Source organism: Pteropus medius, unplaced genomic scaffold (genome assembly GCF_902729225.1).
Source record: "Pteropus medius unplaced genomic scaffold, Ma_sr-lr_union100, whole genome shotgun sequence".
In the NCBI taxonomy this organism is placed as follows: domain Eukaryota; kingdom Metazoa; phylum Chordata; class Mammalia; order Chiroptera; family Pteropodidae; genus Pteropus; species Pteropus medius.
The window spans coordinates 6148535-6168823 of NW_024350397.1; the positions used below are offsets into that span (position 1 = coordinate 6148535).

At 40.6% G+C, this 20289-nt stretch overlaps 1 protein-coding gene and 1 long non-coding RNA gene across 3 annotated transcripts in view; both read left to right on the forward strand.

The window, feature by feature from the left end:
* CCNY (cyclin Y) overlaps window positions 1-20289 on the forward strand; it is a 202604-nt gene that overhangs the window by 61562 nt on the left and 120753 nt on the right. The window lies entirely within an intron of this gene.
* LOC120584135 (uncharacterized) lies at window positions 3646-19831 on the forward strand. Its single transcript, XR_005647978.1, has 2 exons — window positions 3646-15743; window positions 15806-19831. It is a non-coding gene; the product is annotated as an uncharacterized LOC120584135 (long non-coding RNA).

Here is a 20289-nt window from a genome sequence, read left to right on the forward strand (position 1 = left end):
TCAGTGGTGTAGGAGAAACACCCTCATCCAGACAGAGTGGGAGTTGGTGGTGGCAGTGGGGAGAAGAGTAACTTTTCTGGGGCCTGCGAGAGCCAAGAGCAAAAGCACCTCATTGAGGCGCACCTGGCAGAGCCCAGGGCTCTGGGGAGCTGCCTTTCTTTGCAGTGAGTGTAGAGACAGATGTGATCTTGATACCCTATGTCTGTTGGTTGGATACATTTTGCCAGAGAAGAGAAGTGGCTGAGAAGCTAGCAAGACACTGAGTGGACATCCTTTAGATCAGGGTTCTCAACCTTTTTGGAACCAGGGACCAGTGTTCCTATGAGAATCTAATAATGCCTGATGATCAGGAGGTAGAGCTGAGGTGGTAATGCTAGTGTTGGGGAGCGGCTACAAAAACAGATGAAGCTTCACTCTCTGGCCTGCCGCTCACCTCCTGCTGTGCGGTCCAGTTCTTAACAGAGTTTGGGGACCTCTGCACTAGATGATCCAAGTTGCATTCCTCAGAAGTCTTTGTGCATAAGGTAGATTCAGGGTTGCTGTCCTATTCTTACTCTTAGCAGGTATTTTTATGGTCGTGGAGCTTTGTTGTTTGGTTAGTCCTCCAGGTCATTCGTGTTTTCAGTTGATCTCGTTTAGTTCCTGTGTTCTGACAGCTGGAGCCAACAGCTCTATGTGATTAGGGTACTGCCAAGTTCTCAGTGGTTGAAATCATTTGCCATCCAGTTCTCTAAATGGCAGTCTGTAATCCAGACTTCTAACACCGTAAGTTTTGATAACTGCTCTTGAAGTACAAATCTTGTATTTTACAAAATGCGTAGTATATTTTGTCTAAAAAAATCTGAAAATATCCAGTTAAGTAAATTTGAAGATGAAATGTCTCAGTACATGTTTCTTCACTTAAAACAATTGAAAATGTACTTCATTTTTACTGTATAATGTATGTTTGTAGATTGAGGCACTCAAGCTGGCTGGGCAGATGTTTAGCCAGAGACTATGGCTGATGTGGCCTAGGCAGGTATGAGGGCCTGTTTGCTTGACAGAGCTGCTTCTGTGTGGAAACACACACATACAGTATGTAGGTTCCCTGGTCCTTTAGTTTTGTCCTTCAGTCCATCATGCCCTAGGCTGATAACTGACTTGCTGTGGAAAAGCATTTTGAATTCCAATCAAATGTACGAATATACTTTGAGAACTTTGTGGGCTGACTAGGTTGCTGTCATTTTTTTTTTTTCTTTTCTTTTCATGTTTTATAAAGTCCCTGCTTTAGATTTTTAGCCGTGTGTGCTTGATCATAAGGCAGCTAAGGGCATCTTGAAAACAAGAGTCACACTTTGAATATTCCTCTCTACTGTGGTAAAATTGTAATTCCCTAACATGCTTTGAAGGCTTTGAACCCGTGTCTGGCTGCTGACTCTCAGCTTAACTTTCCAGGGTACCTTTGTTTGCTCAGGGGTGCTTGTCCATGCCCAGAGATGCTTGCCCATATTCAGGAATGCTTGTCCCTGCTCAGAAATGCATTTTCATCATCAGGAATGCTTTACTGTACTCAAGAGTGCTTGTCCATGCTCAAGAATGCTGTGCGTGCTCAGGAATGCTTTCCTGTGCTCAGGATTTTTTTGAGGGATTAGGGGCCTGGTGCCTTGGGCTTCTCTACCACCTCTCCTGGAAGCTTGCCTCCTGCCTCACCACCAAATTTGGGCACTAGATTATCAGTAGTGGTGAGAGCATGGTGACATGACCTCAGGTCGAAGCCTCCCAGCCATATGGATCAACACGAGAAGTGTGTTTTTAAATTTAGGGACAGGTATCTTACTGCAAAGGAAAATATGGGCTATTTTTTGTTTGTTTTGTTTTCTTCAGTTGAAAAGAGGTCATACCTCTTCTGCAGTAGATCTTTTATTTGCAGAGTGCTGACAAGGAAATATATAACCGATTCCCCCTTAGCAGATCCTTGTGATGCTCCCTTCACTGCAACATCGGGACCCTGTTACACTGAGACCCCTAAGAGAGCTTTCTCCTACAGATCAGATTGGGAACGTTTTTGCTGAACCACTGGATCAGCCTTCTAACTGGTGTTTGAGGGCACATGCCCGAGAGGAGAGATATTTTGAAATGGAAGGCCAGAAGTATTGTTCTAATTAAGGGCACTCAGAAACTGTGTGGAGCCGGAGTGTCACTGAGTCCTCTTGGACTTGTCCTCCAATCTCTTTTGCTTGATTTCAGCCACGGGGATAGCTTTCCTTCATATTTAGATTCCCTTCCAGCAACACATATTTGATGTGGGCAATTTTGTGAAATAGTAAAAACTCATCCTGGTAGTTTGACAAATAGGCATTTTATTCAGAACCTCCCTGGTACAGAGCTGGATTTTTGTTTCCCTTCTTGGAGGGGAAGCTGCAGTTACCTCTTTCTCATTCCCAGCCCCCAACTTTGGGAATGAATGGCCTGGGCTTTTCAGTTGATCCCTTTGAATTAGCCAGTTCATAGAGGAAGAAGACACTGCATCATGGTATGGACCCTTGCTGACCTGATTTGATTACTTAAAATAACTTCTTATGCCTAAGAATATGCTTTGTTGAGAAGCATGTATCTGTTCTAAAAAATCAACAGTTTTTGCTGACCAGCATCCCTCCCACCACCCTAACCAAAAGAACTATCAGTAGATTTTTGCAGAGTTACCTACTGTTAGATAATTGGGCGTAAGAATTTTAATGGTGCATTATTTACTTAAACAGTATTTTCCAAGGGGAGAATTCTAGTTCATGAAAACAAGGAAGTCTTTCCCCTCCTTCCAGGACTGTAAGTTGACACCCCCACCCCCTTTTCTTTTCTGGAGTCTCTAAAGCATTTGGGAATGGAATGGTTAATGTTACAAGTGGAGCCAAGGAATAGTTGCTGTGGAAACCTTAGCATGAATTTCCAGACTGTTGTGTTTTTCTTTTTAATAGTAGGCATAATGTGGCATTGATCTATTATTTTAATGTGCACTTTCTTTATTCCTTTTGAAAGAAGGAGAAGATGGTAGAGAAGAAAAGAGGCTTTTGAATGTGTATTTTATGAGACACTAACTGAAATAAACTACTCTGGAGAATTATCCACAGTTGGGTGCAGCGGATGACCGGCCCCAGCCGAGTGGCGGCTGTGTATTGCTGTGTCTGCATCCTGAGTGCCATGTGCTTAGAATCCTTGGACTCCAACTGCTCTTGTGCTAGTCCCTTCTCAGGTTTAATAAGAGTAGAATAAGGGAGCTGAGGGGCAGAAGCGAGTATAAAGGTCTGTATATAAGGATATTTGCTCACCTGAGGGAAGGAAGCTGCAGATGTGTTCTTTTGTGATCGTCGTGTTTGATGTCTAGATAAATCCTCATTGCTTGTGGGGCGATATTGAAATCCAGGATTCTAAAGAGGATCACAAAACACTTATTCCTTCTAGCTTTGTTGTTTCCAAATTAAATGATTATCTGCCAGTCTTCTCCTTGAACAGCTACAGCAAAAATTTCTTTTGCCAGGAGCAGGATCAATTTTAAATATCCCAAAGTATTTTTGGGGTGGGGGGCAGTGGGCAGGGAGTAGCTAATTTCAGGCAAAGGTGTCTTTTCTTACTCTGAAGTTGTTGTGTTTTTTTTTTGTTGTTGCTTTTTTGGTTTTTTTTTTTGCTCAAAATAGTGGTACTATGGGTTGAAGAAAATTTATTTTCAGGAGACAAAAGAAACAAAAACCCAGTTTTACTCAAGGATGTTGAGGGTAGACTGAATAGGAGCCTACAGAACTGATATTTGAAATGGATTAAAACAAACCAACAAACAAATATTGTTTCATCATTAATGGCTCCACTTATGTTCTTTCCTTCATCACCCTGCTTAATTTTTGTTCTCATTTTTTTCTAATGGAGAAAATAAAAAAATAAAGTATTAGACTTTTACCTTAATGCAGGCGCAGAGATGAAAGCAGAAATTATATTTACCCCATGTAATAACTTCTTATTAGGCAAAGAAACAAACTACATTAAGAACACTGTGTTTTCCTTCAAGGATTGTTTTGCTGTGTCTTATAACTAGGAGTCATCAAGCTTCTGACCCAAATCCAGGTTGGACCTGTGACCTGTGTAGTCAGCTGCCTTTCAGGGGGTCAGTCTTGCATCTACCATGATGATCCTAATGAGCTTGCTGTGGTGTGCCCAGGTCATAACAATGATAGCTTTAATGCCTTCATCGTTGTTTTTTCAGATCCTTTGTCTGGGAGAGTCTGCCACACTAAGACAGGCATGGGTGTGGCTGTGGGCGTTCTGCCACCACAGTTGCTGTCTGGGTGTCTGAGGTGGGACAGCTGAAGGCAGGGCGACTGGGCCGCACACTTCAAGAAGTTTGAGTCACTGTGAAGTAACTGTAGGTAGCTGGGAAATAACAGCTGCAAACAGAAAAAAGGCTGGTATCTTTCTTTCTGGAGGCTGGTTCAGAGTAGTGAGAGTATGGGGAAGAGAGCTGGAACAGAAAAATGTAATTCTAAAGTTAAAAAAAATATCTTAATTTAAACTAATGTACAAATGATTCCCAGAGAAGAAAGACGTATAGAGAACACTTCCAAGACCTCGCATTAAAATAGAATGAAAATTAAAATAAATGAAATAGATAGAGATTTTTTACCCTGTGTGAAAAAAAGTTATCTATAATTCTTTCATACAACTTGGATGGTACAGAAAAGCAAAGGAAATACAAAAATCAACCTTGTCCTGTCATCTTAGAAGGAAGAAACTATAGATGCATGAAAAGGACTGACTTTTCAGAACAATGCCAAAGCCCAGAATAAGCTGAGGCTTACACAGATGGTGACGACAAAACAAAACAGTCTTATATCTTGAGCAGGACCAAGAAAGAGACATGCTCACTAAGTGGAAGATATAAAACAAACAACTGGGTTCTCTCTGACATTCACCCAGCCTCGCAGTTTGAAAACCCTGGCAGGAGGACAATTATTAAGAGAGACTAAAAAAAAAATTCTCAGGCTCAGGGGACTAAGCACATGTGATCATAGCAGCATTGTAGATAATTTTTGAGAAATCATCAACAATGGGAAAGAAGTTTTGTAAGATAAGGCAAATAATGTCCTCATTTTCCTAACAGAGAGAAAAGACAGCTTTTGTGCACTATGGATTGGAGAGCTTGACTGCTTCCAGGCGAACATGTTAGAAAGGCAGATTTAGAAGAATAGCTTTTGGATATTTAGAAAATAAAAAAGTGCTAAGAACAGGCTTAGGTTCAGACAGGAGAGATCAGCACAAGGATGGTCATATTCACTTTTGGGGAGAGTTGCTGGACAGGACAGTCAGAGGAGTCCTCTGGAGCTTGGTTCTCTCCCAAAGCTGCATCTGAGTCGCCAATGGGTCTCTTTCTGACACAGTTGGTGTGGGGTGGGGTGGGGCCCAAGAATTTGCATTTCTAGAGTTCCAGGTAACGCTGCTGCTGCTGCTGGTCTAGAGACCTACTGTTTATATATTTACTGTTGCTGGATTTGGAGGAAGACCTTACTTTTGGAGAATGTAGATAAATGTGTTGGTTGGAAATATTAATGGTTGGAAGTCGGTAGAGGGTGGGGGAGCTTCTGACTGATTAAACAACTGTATACCGCTTTGTTAATACCATTTTAACTGGAACAGATTTCTTTTGTGTTTCCTCAAAGTACTCTGATCTTTTCCTTTACCTTAAGTAATTTCTTCAGGCACTAAAATGATATAAAAGTCTATTTCTCAAATTTGAAGCACCAAAAAATTGGGAAGGATAACTAATAATGTTGAATGGCTGAATGAGATTTTAAATGATCTTGGTATGTGGGAATTTGGATAAGTAAAACAAAATAATATTTAGCAGTAATACATGTAAAATGTCTGTAGTTAGTTATGTAAATACAGGAGGCTTGAAAACACATTACAGGATCAAGGGTTAGGAATTTGAGTTGGCAACAGTATTGTTTGAAACAAGTTTATGGTGGACTGTATTTTTCTCATCTTATAACCTGCATCCCCCTCCATGCTGACATGGGAAAAAGAAAAGGCCAAGGTAAGTTTTATGTTCTACTAAGGGATTTCTTCTAGGGTCAGGCCATATTGAGAGTAGTTTGTGTAGTTCTAGCACCACATTTTAAGATTTTGGCAAAATTAACAATATATTTCGTGGAAAGAGATTAAGATATTTAAAGGGGTATTTATTAACCAGAGGTTACCTGGAATGGTTGCAGGAATACAGCATGCTTCACCTTGAGGCTATTGAAAACATCATGATAGTTGTCTACAAATAAGAGGGTGTTATATGTGTTTCATGTAATATTTGTAGTTTAAAAGTGGATCCAAGGCTGAAAAATAGTGGGATATAAATTTTACATCAGTATTAAGGAACATGTTATAATGATGCAATGTAATTTAAAAAGCCGTGAGCTCTTCCTAAATTTGGTTTATTCACTCTGAGACCTGATGACTTTCTGTTTGGATTGATCTATAAATCTGGGATAGCTTTACTACAATAACACTAGCAGGATCTCATTGGCTTACAGTTATACACTTTTGTGTTTTGCTCATATCACATGAGGGCTGCAGGTGAGCTGATTCTCTGCAGGACTCTATTTGGCTCAAGGGTCCTATTTCAGGATCTGGATGGACTGAAGGAGCAGCTCCTGTGTGGGATATGCTGTTCTTATGGGGGAGGGCAGAGGTGTAGGAGAATCTCAGCCAAATCATGAAGTTGTATTCACAGCTTCTGCAGGGATAGGGAAGACATCAAGTTTGCCTCCATTCCATTGACTAAGGGTGCCACATGGCCAAAGTCAGTGAGGTGGAGGAGTGAACTCCCACTGGGTACAAAGGAGTGGGCATGACTGGGGGAGGTTAGCAGTGGGGGTGAGGAAGTGAGAGTTATAACTCTGTTACAGGGAGGGAGCAGATAATTGGAACAATAAACCAGTCTACCACAGATGGAGATTCAATTACTTCAGCATTTATTGATTACCTACAAAAAAATCAGGCATTGTGCTAAGGCATGGAGGATTCAGAGATCAAAAGAAATAGTTCCTCGAGGAACTCAATCTAGAAGGGCAGAAGGAGTTATAATAAAATAAATTACTATGTTACTTGATAAATACAAGAATAGCAGTATTGCCAGGTACAGAGGCAGCAGAAATGGGAAGGAGTATCTGTGGGGTGTGGGGGATATAAGAGATTTCCAGAGGGAGGGATATCTAACTGGGGTTTTAAGGATTAAGTTAAGAATTTGCTAGGTAGGCAAGAGGATGGGGGTTGGGTTGTTGGTTAAGAAAAGCATAAGTGAAACCAGAGGCATAAAACAGCAGGCTGTTTCATGGAAGTGAATACTGTTTTGTTCACTTGCTGAATCTTCTGTAGCTACAGCAGTGCGCATTGAATGAATGGTCTGTTAAGTCTTGCTGTTGTGTTGGAGGGTTAAGAAAGGAAGCGCGAGAGAAGTAGACACCAAGAGGTGATTTTAATGTAATTTTTCATGTGATTCTTGGGGGTCAGAAGAGGCCAAGACTGAAGGGGAGATATGAGTTGCAGGAGAAGAGTGGTGAAGGTCTGAAGGTAGGAAAGGATGATTCAAGAGAGATTCAGGGGATGGAATTGGTAGGGTTCAGTGGATGATTGAATGGAGGCAGGACAAAGAGGAGGGAGTCTAGGATAAATCTAGGGGAGACTAGGTAGATGTTGGTGATAAAATCACCAAGGTTAGGAATATAAAAGAAAGAAGAGCAAAAATAAGATTGAAAGATACAATGGTGATTAATTTTTTGGTTATGTTTAGAGTTTGAGGCGACTGCGAGACATTTAAATGAAGATGTCCAGTAGGTCATTGGATATATGTGGTTTTGCCCTAAAAATGTATATTTGAGCTTTATTAGTCTATGGTAATTATACCATAAGAATGAATGAGATTGTCCAGTGAGACTGTTAAGTTTGAAAAGTGGTTAGGGCAGAAGCTCTAGGACATACAGTATGACATGGGCAGCAGAGGAAGCTGTTTGAAGGTTTAGAGGGAATGTTTTTACGAGTGGGAGAACCAGGGAAGGAGACGTCTTTCTTTTTGGGAAGAGAGTGTTAAGGAGGGAGCAGCTAGGTGTCAAATGCCACAGTAGGCTAAGAGCTGAGCATGTAACCATTACCATTGGAGCTTCAGGAGTTTAGTAAGGAAAAAAACTCCAGTGGTACTCAAATGAGAGATGAGGTAGAAATTTGGAGGACCTGCTTTGCACAATTTGACTGAGAAGTGAAGGATAGCAATAGGGAATTATGATATTTAACACTCTTCCTCTTTCATAAAGGAGGCATGCAGAGCCAGTGGAGGTTGAACTTGAAGTCCCCTTCCGCCATTTGAGCTTCTTTCAAAGAGTGGAGTTGCAGATATTGATCTTTTAGCTCAAAGATTTCCAGCCTTTTTAACTTGTTCCTTTTGTGTTAGTTCTCCATTGCTGTATTACAAATGACCACAAATGTAGCAGCTTAAAACCAACATGTTTATAAAAAGCTTTAATAAATTTAATAAGAAATGAAATAGTTTATTATAACAGTTTTTATGGATTGTGAGTCTAGGCTTGGCTTAGCTGGGTCCTGTGTCTCATGGTCTCTACACTTAAGGTGACTGCCGTGGCTGGGGTCTCATCCAAAGACTTGGCTGGAGAAGTGTCTGCTTCCAAGCTCACTCACAGAACCTGGTTGCTGGAAGCATTCAGCTTCTTGCAGGTTGGGCTGAGGGCCTCAGTTCCTTGCTGACTGTTGGCTGGAGGTTGCCCTCAGTTCAATACTTAGTCATCTATACCATGGTAGCTACTTTATCAAACCCAGTGAGAGAGAGTCTGCTAGCAAGATAGAAGTCATTGTCTCTTGAAACTTTATCACAGAAGTGATATCACCTTTGCTATATTCTGTTGATTAAAAACAAATCACAAGTCCTACCCACCTGAAGGATTACTCCAAGGAGTGAATGCCAAGAGATAGGAATTGTTGTGTGGGAGAGACTCTTAGAGACTACCTGCCACAAAATAGAATTCCGTAGTGCATCTCTTAATCTTGAGACTTTTGCAACATGCCTCCAAGCAAGTTGAGGTCCATAGTAGAAGCAAAGTAATTCATTTCACTGCCAGAAAAGATTTTCACTGTGAAGATGAGATCGATCTAAATTTTGAAGTCATAGCTCCCAAACTTCCATCTATAAGAGGGACTTAGGGATAGGGTGACAGTCTGATTGGGACGAGGGTACACAACAAGCACTATTTGAGAGATAGAGCTTAAAGCCTCCTCAAGTCATACCTTGAGACTGGCACTTCTCTGAAGGATGCACAAATTTTGTCCAGCTAAGAAGGGATGAGGAACCAGGATCAAGCTGGCCATCCCAGGCAGAAAAAAACAGCAGGAGCAGAGACACTGGAACTTGACAAGGCGTGGTGTATTTTGGGGAGGTTAGGAGTTTTATGGTTGGATCTTAAGGTACACAGAAGGTCATAAGGGAAAATACAGTTGGAAGGGTAGTTTGGGGCAGGTTATATGCCTTCAGAAGAAGTGGTCCTTTGTATAGATGGGGGCTTTAAAAATAGAGAAGAATGATATGATTAGATTTGTGTTTCAGAACAGTTTATTTCAGGCTGCTGTAGGGACGATGCTTTTGCCATTTAGATCTGCCTCATTTGATGTTGGTAGGAGACAGGAAAGGGTGCAAGCAATCCCAGGAAATTAGGTCCGCTGACATCAGTCTCCTCCAGAGAAGCCTGGGCTGGGGTTCGGGTTTGGGACGAAGGGAATGTGGAGCCCCACACAGAAAATCTGGATTGCCCACTTCTACGAACTCTGCAGGCCAGCTCCCTTCTGTCATACCTTTGAAATGTGGGAGCTCAGTTATTCCGTGGGCTAGGCAAAGGGCATTGCCAACTCTGACTAAATAGCTGATGAGAAATAGTTTTTATGTATAAAAGCCAGTGATTTTTAAAAAGACGTCTTTTGAAGCTGTGGTGTTGGCATATTGGATGTCATGAAGAAATGGTTGTTGTTGTTGTTGTTGTTTTCCTCCCATATTTCTTTAAAGAACCGTTTCACACGTCATTTTAGCACCTGATTTTTAAAAGGAAGAGAATTTGACATCTGCGGCAGGTAATGACACTAGTGAACATTGTATACTGGTCAGTGTTGTGTGACACAATTTGGAATCTTATGATACTTGGGTATGTATTTGTGTTAGGCTTTGTGTGGGCATTACCTCTGTCCTCAGCCACCCACTGTTCACTTTGATGAAGCTGACATTCTGCACATGTGATATTCAGTTAGGTACATAGCACTCTTAATTTGGTTCCTGCTCCTTTTAGCATTGACTTAGAACATTTATTTCCCAAGGATATCGAGAATTACCAAGGAGGCCCTATGAAACTCTTCACGTCATTCATTGTCCATGAGAATGGGGAATCCTTTTGTTTGAGAGGTTGGAATCTTATTTTGGGTAAGATCAGAAAACAGGTCACGAATTTGGAAAAGCACCATGCTATGTAGTTGCCAAGTTATTTCCTGAATTTCCAAGTTAGATTGTATTCAATTTACCTGAGAAAATGGTAGTGAAGATACCACAGAGCAAGAACATGATTTCCTACTGCCTCCTGGGCTTTGTTATTATATAAAACTACGTGGCAGTGATTTGTTTAATTGTTATTGTTTTGTTCCAAACATAGAGTGTTTAACACATGGATTGAAATGGGGCCCAGTTGGAAGGAAGACCTGAAACCACCTGTTTTCATGGCCTGTTGCCCTGGGGATTACTCCAGCCATGACTGTGTGTAGCCTCTGGGAACAAAATTAACTCATTCAGACAGGTGGTGGCAGTGGGACCAAACTCTAGCCTAGAGAACACTAAGGAAGGAAGAGTCTGGCTTAAGCAAAACAGGAAGGAAATTCAAGTCCAAGAACATGTTCTTATGCCTATTCTATTAGCCAGAATTATTAATGCTAGCTTTTAGAACTTGTCAATCTTCAATTTTCAGGGCTTAATACAATGAAAGTTTAGTTATTGCTTAAAATTACATGCAGGCTTGGTGACCCATCTTCCTCTCCTCTGGGGTCACTTCAGCAGGAAGAGAGACATGGAAGAGATACATTAAACTGCTTTACTTTCGAAGTGAGAAATAACACTTCTCCTTATAGCCCATTGGCCTAAGCCTATCACATGGCTACAGCTAATCGAAGAGGTGTCTGAGAAATGCCGGCAAGCACATGGAATGCTAGTCTTTGTTACATCTCCTGCATTGCTCTGACATAACAGCTTTTCTGTCAAGGAAGTACGTTAGAATCAGTCATCTTTGTGGTTTGTAATAGAGGTGTTTTTCTGTAGTGTGTTTCAAGGAGTAATGGAAAGGACTGATCCCATAGGCAGTGGAGCATTGTGATTCAGACTGTGGGATCCAGCATCAGTCTGAATTCTTTGTCCATTACTTACTGTGTGACTATGGGCGAATTAATTAACTTCTCTGCCTCCATTTCTTCATCAGTAAAATGGGGTCACTGGACAGTTGTAAATAAGAAATGATTATTAAATGATTAAAGTTTAGAATGTTGCCTGGTATGTAGTCAATACTCACCAGCATCATAAGCATGATTGTCGTTGTCATCCTTCAACAGCAATCCTCTTTCATTCTGTGTCAGCAAGATCATTGGCTCTTTGCATATATTGAGTATGTCAAGAACTAAGTTATCTCAATTTCTATTTATAATTTTATCTGTGGGGAAAAGAAAAGTTGATGACGGTCAGTTTCAGTTAAAATGTTTGAGCACGTTCTTTGTCTTAATGAAAGGGGAATGTTAGAACTCAGTCCCTCAGAATGCTTTTGTTAGCACCGGATGCTTTGCAGAGGTTTTGGTTGTGCACAGTTTTAATCCTCTGGTGTTTGCCTTCTGTGGCTTCTCATAGGCATTCAAGGGAATCAGATCTGCATCTTTTAATTATGTTAATTTAACTTCCATGCTCCAGTAGTAATGAATGAGACAGGTATCAGAGCTCATTTCTCTATGCTCCAGATAATTTTAAGAGATTTCACTACATGCTTCAAGGGTCTCTTGACATGTCTCTGGGTTGGCAGAGCTAGTAGAGGGAAGAGGAAGCCCCTAGGAATAGTTCACCTCCCCAGCAATCTGTTCTCTTTTCTCATCAGCTGTTTCCAAAAAGCCTTCCTGCATGAGGCTTTGTGACACTCATCTGATAGCATTCACAGTCAGTCTAAAAAAGCTCTAAACTCATGGCTTTTTGGAATGTGTCTCCTTTAGGAAAAATTATCAGTAAAACTTGAGGCCGAGGCTAAGTGTAAAATGAATTTTGTGCTCCTAGGGAGAAACTGAATCATTTAGCTTCAGTTTTAGGGAAAGGCTGAGAGTTTATGTAACAGCTGAGCATTCTCTTTTATATTGGGGCTTGCAAATTTTAATGGCTGGGAGCAGAGAAGTAAGAAACTTTCTTTCGTGGTGTGGGTGGAGTGTTAATTGAGCTTGTCTCATTCCCAGCATGTACCTGTATCTGCTGCCAGTCAGGGGTGGAGGAGTGATGGGGCTTGGCAACCCTCTTTGCTTGATCACATCTTTTCAAGGAATCCAACTGTGCCACAAAGCTCTCTCTGCCTAGGAGGGAGAAACTGGAGAGAACAATGCATAAACATGCCCGTGGTTGAACCTCCTGAGGAACTGGTCAGCCAGTTTTCATATATCAAACTCTGAGACCCATGTGCTGTGGACAGAATTTTATATAAGTTAACTCTCTTCGCTAAGCATTTTACCACACATCCAGGTGTGATGTGGTCATGGTCCTACATAGAAAAATGACAAATATGTTAAGTAATAATTGAGAATATGCCATTGGAACTCGAGAATAGAGAGAGTGCAAGCATATGAGGTGTGTCTGAGGACAATGGATGGTAGTGGTTCTGAGTATGGCTCTAGAGTCTGACCAACTGATGTGAATCCTCTACCTAACGTTTACTCACGTAAGACTAAACATAGGCATGTTATTTCATTATACTCAGTTTCCTTCTCTACGGAATGGGGATAATAATAGTATTTGCATCATATGCATCAAAAAGTTGTCACCAGGAGGTCATTGTCACCAATTCAGTGCCGATAAGAGTTGCCAGTTTGGGATGTAGTGAGGAGGCGAGAGACTTTTTAGTAAATACAGTTCAGTTGTGAAACAGCTTGGCTGTGCTATGAGACAAGACAGCTCAGTCTTTGTGACTCAGGTGTGGCAGCCCAGGCTACACGGCTCCCTCCAGTGTTATAGCTCCAGCTCTGGTGTTCCAACTTTGGCCAGGGAAACTCAGTCTTTGATGAGGCAGAGGTGAAGCTGGCTTATATAGTGATGTGTTCCTGCCCCTGGTCCCTGATTGGTCCATTTCTATGCAAATAAGAACTCCAGATCCTCAGTTTGGTCCAAATAGCACCATCCTGATTAGTTGGAATGGTGCTGCTCTGATTGGTGGTAGAGATGTAAATTAAGATATAGATAAACAGCTCTGATTGGATGGGAGAGTCTCAGTCTTATTGGTCAAATTTTAAGCCTAGGAGCTCTCTTATAAGGGTCACCTTGGAAGGCACAGCATAGTGCAGGAGGCTTGGCAGCCTAGTCTGTGGCCTCTCTCTGAAATGCAGTGTACACAAAGGACCTCTGCAAACAATGACTGCTAGACTCTGGTTGTGAATTTGAGCCCAGTTACCCATGAGGAATCCTTTTTGGCAGGTATACTCTTCTCGGGGCCGACAAAGTACTTGTTTGTGAGTTAGTGCATATAAAGTACTTAGGATGCTGTCTTGACATACTTGAGTGCTCAACTATATTTTTACTGTTACTTGGTAATTCTTAAAGAAAAGTTAATAAAAAGTAGGTTGAGGTATATTCTAATGTGATGTGATGCTAAAGGATTTGGACTTTGTCTTGTAAGTCTTAAAATTTTTAAGCAAAGAAATGGCTTGAAGAAAGTGTTTTAGAGATATTGGAACATTGGCAGTGTGGTCCAGGATGGAGCCAAGGTAGAAATAGGGTGGTAGAAGGAAGACTGGGAACCTGTCATAATAATTAACGCAGGTGTTTCAGGGCATGCATTGGGGCAGTAGCAGTGGGAACATTAAAGAAGAGCTGGATCACATTGGACTTTTCCTTTCTTCAGGGCGTGGAGGGTGTTAATGGTGCTAAATTATAGGCTGAGAGAATGACTGGATAGATAATTTGGACACTGCTCAAAACTAGACCCCCATAGACATACCACTAATATCAGTTTCATCTTTAGTCCTATGAATTGATCTTGAGTACTTTATCTCATAAGACACTTAAAACCTTTTATATAAATATATTTAGGTTTTGATGCTTTGAGATCATTGATATAGCACTGAGATTGTCTTCACCCTGCTGAAATTAGGAAATGGGTTGACTGATTACTAATTCCTAGATAAACTTTATAATTAAAGGAAGAAGGAAATGTGGCTGTCATATTTTATTAAGCACAGTTAAATTTGGTCCTGCAGGTAATTTCTTCCTTATCCAAATTTTCACTGCATGAAGTCTTGGTGACTCCTGGTCTTAATTTTCTATTGTTAATTGGGGTCCTATGCCTCTGTTTGCCTGATTTTTTCTGTACTGTCTCTCTTTTACAGATAAAATAGTGCAAATACCTATCGTCATGTATGTAAATTCCAGAAATTTTCACTTAAACTACTTTGCTCTCTAGAGAAATCTACATCATGCTTTATCTTTTGTTTGTAAATAGGCATGTAGATGGCATTGCCTAAGTGATTCATGTCCTGCTCTGTGGCAAGAGTGTTTGGTAAAGTTCTGGAATTCCTTGCCTTGTATGCAGTGAAGACCAGTTGTGGAATCTGGCCTCAGTGGCTCTAGTGGGCAGATTAGAGCCAGCTCAAGAAACTAGGCCCTCTTGGATATTCTGGGTCTTTCTTGCTGGTCTCATTTTGTTTCTTGAGGTGTGAAGCTGTTGTGATGATATTTTTATCATCCGACTTGGCACAGATAGCTTTTTGGTGACTTTACAACTGTTCTTACTGCATATCTTCAATTTGAGGTCCAAAAAAATGTGAAAATGGCCGCAGTGCAATTTGGATAATGTAAAACCTGACACTTGTGATGGGGATTCTGAAGAGTGGAGTATGGGATCCAGGATCACCTTATCCAGTTCTTGATAATCAAATCATGAAGAAAATCACTATCTTAACTCAAAATTTCATTTGAAAATAAAAAGTCTCACTTAAATAATAGGAACTGAATGCTAAGTAAACTTAAAAAAAAAAATAGCTCTCAAGCTGCAAAAACAGATGCTTTCTTTTGGCAGTTTTACTTGTCAAACCAAAGCTGAATGTGAGTAGAGAATAATTCTTAACTGTTTGGAGTTTAGATGGAAAGGAGTCTAAATTCTCATTTCAGAATCTTATTTGAACTCTATCTTCGGCTGACTGAGGTGAAAAATGTGGCGTTGTTTACTAATTCAGAATAACACCCAGTAGCATTTTAAGCCAAATCCGAGCATATCTTGGTCAAGTAGAAATTTGCATATTTTCATTTATTTCTTAATATCACAGCCAACCCAACTGATAGGCCTGTTGTCTGACTGAAAACAGGCTGCGTGCCCTTGTGCTGATGCCTCCTTTGCTTTGGGGCTGGATCTTGGGTGTAGGACAAAGTCCAGAGGACCTGGGTGAGGACATGGGTTGCAGCTACACAGGTGTCCAATGGGCCACCTCCAGAGAAACCTACTCACATGCTTTCTCAAGCCAAGTGTAAAAGGAGAGAAAATTTCTCCTTTAGGATGGCATTCTTGATTTCATTGACTTTATTACTTTCTTTTCTCTAGAAGTTAATGTCACCACACCGTAGAAGAGAACAAAGGCATGGTTAATCTTTAACACAACATGGTGCTTCATGCTTTTCTCTCTTTAATTGCAGTAAATCCCAACTCTTGTCTCCTATTGCTCAGCTTGGTGCCTGCAGTTTTACCAACCATTGCCTTCTATCCTTATACAGGTGCCCCTTTCCTGGGTTATTCTGGATCCCCTAACCATGAACAACCCAGAGCTTGCTAGTCTGCCTTCATTTTCTCAACCCCAGTCTAAGGCCACATAATCTTCTTTCAACTCCTTTTGCTGTTTAGGAGAGTCATGTTGTTTTTGTCGGGGATTCAATTTCATGCCCTTTTGGCTTTTCCCCCAGAACTGCCCTGCTGGTCTTATTCAGTTGCTACTGAGTTCTCCTAGCTAGGTTACTTTAACTTGGAGTCTGGAATGAACTTTTCCTGGAGTTATGGGCAGCCCCTTCCCTCATTTTCATTCAGGATGCCATTTCTTACAGCTCATCCTCTTTTCTATGACTTCTTTTCTGATTTCTTTTCGTGTTCATATCATAGCCTGTGAGGTTTGAATCAAGTCATAGTGCCTTCCTTTTAGAGAGGGTAACTACTTCAGGTCATCAGGTTGCTAAGTAGAGAAACCAGGATTTGAACTTAGACAACCTGTCTCTGGAGCATGTTCTCTTAACCACTGCTCTGTATCACTGCCTTATTCTTGGTATTTCTGCTCTCTGGAATCTTCTTTCTATCTGGCCTAGTGGCCCTCAGGATGGGTCAGCCCATTCATGTGATATTCAGCTACAGTTTTATATATGCAGTTGTGATGTTTTGGAAAAAAACGTTGGGCTCAGAATTAGATCTGGGGTCTTAGTTTCAGCACTTGCCTGATTGAGTGACTTTGGACAAGCTTCCTAACCTCTGACCTCAGTTTCTTTGTGGTGGTATGACTTAACTTATAGTCATTTGAGAGGATTAAATGTGAGTAAGTAGCAGGGTGCTTGACCCATAATATATGTTCAGAAAATGACAGTTATTTTTATTAAAAAAATGTTGAGAACTCTTAATAACTTCAGAAATATGCTATTTTATATCAGTTCTGCTTTATAATGGATGAAGGCAAGAAGATTTTTCTTAATTTTCATTAAATTTGGGAGAAAGCAAGGATTTTTTTGTGTGTGTCATATAAGAGCTAAAAGGATAGAGAGAATTTTGCTGTTTAAAACAAAATATTTTTAACATCTAGTTAAGTATGAAGATATTGATTTATTTTTTGCACATTTTTCCTATTTACTTTATCTCTAAAAAATATTGACTTATTTGTCTAGCTAGAGTAAAGGCCCTTATAAAAGTTTCCCTAAAAGCACAGTAAAATAGTATTTGCTTTCATTTAATTGTAGTCTTTGAAACTGACTTCCACTTTTGTTAGGTGGTACTAAATTATCCACAGTTACTGCCTTAATTAATGGGGCTGAAAAATAACTTGATTTGTGGATCTTTATTTCGAGCATGTTTTGTATGCTGAACTCTCCACCTCCCTCTGTCTCCTAAATAAGATGACTGGTCCTCTCAGATAGCATGTCATCTGTGTGATGTTTGCCTTTAATTCTGTTCAGCTTTCTAAAGATAGTCTTTCATTTATTTAATAATTTTCTACTGAGAGGCTTTTTTGGGGGAGGGAGCCATGTGCATTGAAGGTGTTTGTTATAAGCAGCAGATTATTTTTGTGCACTGTAAAATAACACTTTATTAAGGAATTTTTCCCCCTGAGTTTGTTGAATGATGGCAGATGTCTGTTTTATTTCAATGACTGAGTTTTTTTAGAGAACCATGCAAGGAAACCTTTTGTCCAAGAAGAACTTTGGCCTGCCTTAATTCCCGAGATACTGGCTATAGCCAGATTAGGTACATGATTAAAAATAGCAAAACTCTTTCATGGACGTGGTCTTTTGAAATTTTTCAGATTTTCTTTTTATGAACTCCAGTAAATCTGTGCTTATCTAAAGATCACTTTTGGGTCACCTAATATAAATCACGGAGTAGAACATTTGGATTAAAGGCAGGCCCTTCAGATGGCATCTGAGTTGACCCTTTAGTGTGGACATGAGAAAACTGAGGCCAGAGGAGGTAATCATACTAGTCATTAGGTGGCAGGGCTGAGAGGAAGAGAGCCTGGCTTTGCAGTCAGACCAGCAGGGCTGCTTTAACATCCTGCCCTGACCCTGAAAGGGTTGAGGACGTGGAGAAATTGCTTAGACTCTCAGGGCCTAGCTTCCTCCTCTGCCCAGAGTGGGAAGTAATCCTGCCTCCTTCAGAATAGTTATGAAGATTGAATAAATTAATACACGTAGAGCATTAGGAGCAACCCACCTTAAGCTCTCAAATGTTATTATGTAGTAATTGTACATTACCCCTTGCATTTCCCCAGTGCTTTGTGGCTTATAGAGTAGTTTTTACTTGTTATCTCATTTGATGCTCACAGAATCATCTCATGGAGGTATGCTTGTTATTGAGTGCTGGCCCAGGGTCGCTCAGCTCTCAAATGGTGCTACCAGAGCCCAGTCTTGCATCTCATAAGAGTTCAACTGAGAACCAAGAGGTTGTACCAAGATGAACCAAAATGTGCCCAAGTAGGCACATAAAGGTTACAAAATTAATGCTTTAAAACTCGTACATTGCATGATTTTAGAAAGTCCTTTTGTTGAGAACATTTATTTTTAGATACAATTCTAGAGAAATGTCTAATCCATACTTATCCTTGTCCTCTAGCTACACTAGCTTGGGAAGTATAAAAATATGTCAAGTGAAACATTACAAAAACAAACAGAACTGTGGTTTTGGCAACTAATACCTTTTTCTGCCCCAGTAAACTGGCTGAGATCTCAGCCTCTGGGGTTTTCTTCTGGTTCTGAAGAAGTCCAGATGCTGCGTGCCTCCTGGGCACACAGGGAGACTCCCACCATTCCTCTGCTCCAGATTGCCAGGCTGTGCGAGAGGGGCTCCCTCCAAATAGGATTGTCTTTGGGATCATGTTTCCCATAGCACATAGTGATACAACCCATTTATTTATTATTCTTTATTATTATCTCCCCTATTTTGGCCAGGAACCTTGGATAGGCCTTAAGATTATTGCATTGATATTGTATTAGATTAAAAATTGTCTTGTAAGTTGGTACAACCTGATTTGAAGGCAACTGGACAGATGTCTGTTTACGTTTATTCATGCCCTTGACCCAGGAATTTCCACTTAAAGGAATTTATCCGAGACATACTTGTACATGTTTGCAAAGATCTAGGGAGATCACTAGAGCATTGTTTTTAATAATTCTTTATTGGAGATTAGTTAAATAAGGTACGGTACATTCTTAGAATGGAATATTATATATGGTTTAAAATGAGTTTTTTTTAAGTACTAACATGAAAAGGTATCCCAAATAAGTAAGAAGGGCTCACTGAAAGCAAGGTAAGAATGACGCAATGTTTGTTTATAACATTATATATAGAGAGCAAGATATTGCTGAGGAAGAAGCGATTTGATTTGGAAAATAGTTATAATAGTTCAGAGCAGTAGTATACCTGCGTGGGAGCAGTATAACTTTATCATAGAGGACTTTCCACTTTATAAACTTTTACATTTCTGTATTGTGTAAATGTTTAGTTATATGTATTGCTTTGCAGTCAAGAAAAACTAAAAACAAACCAATGACATATCACTTGTCAGTGACTCAGCCAGTGCCCATGACCAACCTTAAACCTGGTTCTCGTTTGGGAGGGCCCTTTCTCCTCTCTTATGTTCTGAGAGGTTTTAGGAGGGCCTGCAACTTCCTTCTATTCCTTGGGTAGCCTCTTAGCCCTGGGATCACCCAACAGGTCCATGAAACCTGCTCCGTCTTCTCATGCCAGAGCCTTCGTTCAATTAAACTCTGACTCCTCTTTCCCTTTCACAGCCCCATGCACACCACCACCCCTCTGCAGACACACACACACACACACACACACCACCTGCACACCACCTACCTACACCTCTTCACACATACACACCCACACCTCTACATACACACACACCTCTCTATACACACCTACCCACCCACACCTCTACACACACATGCACCCATGCAACTTCTGTGACAGAATAACTATAGAAATATTACCGAGGCATCAGAAAAACATAATTCAAACTCCATTTAGTATTGCTGCAAATACCTCAGGTAACCTCACTGTGTTGATACTGTATTGATGACTTTGGACAGGCATCAAGAACAGGCAAAACACGTTTAAAACACTGTTTAGGAAGGCAGGATTTGTGCAATACCGTTTTAAAAATACTAAAATTTCTTTAACAGTATGTATGATATGTTAAAGTGTCAGTTATCTGGGAATTTTCTGATGCTGAACCTGACTTTAAAGCCTGACTTTCTGATGCTGTCAC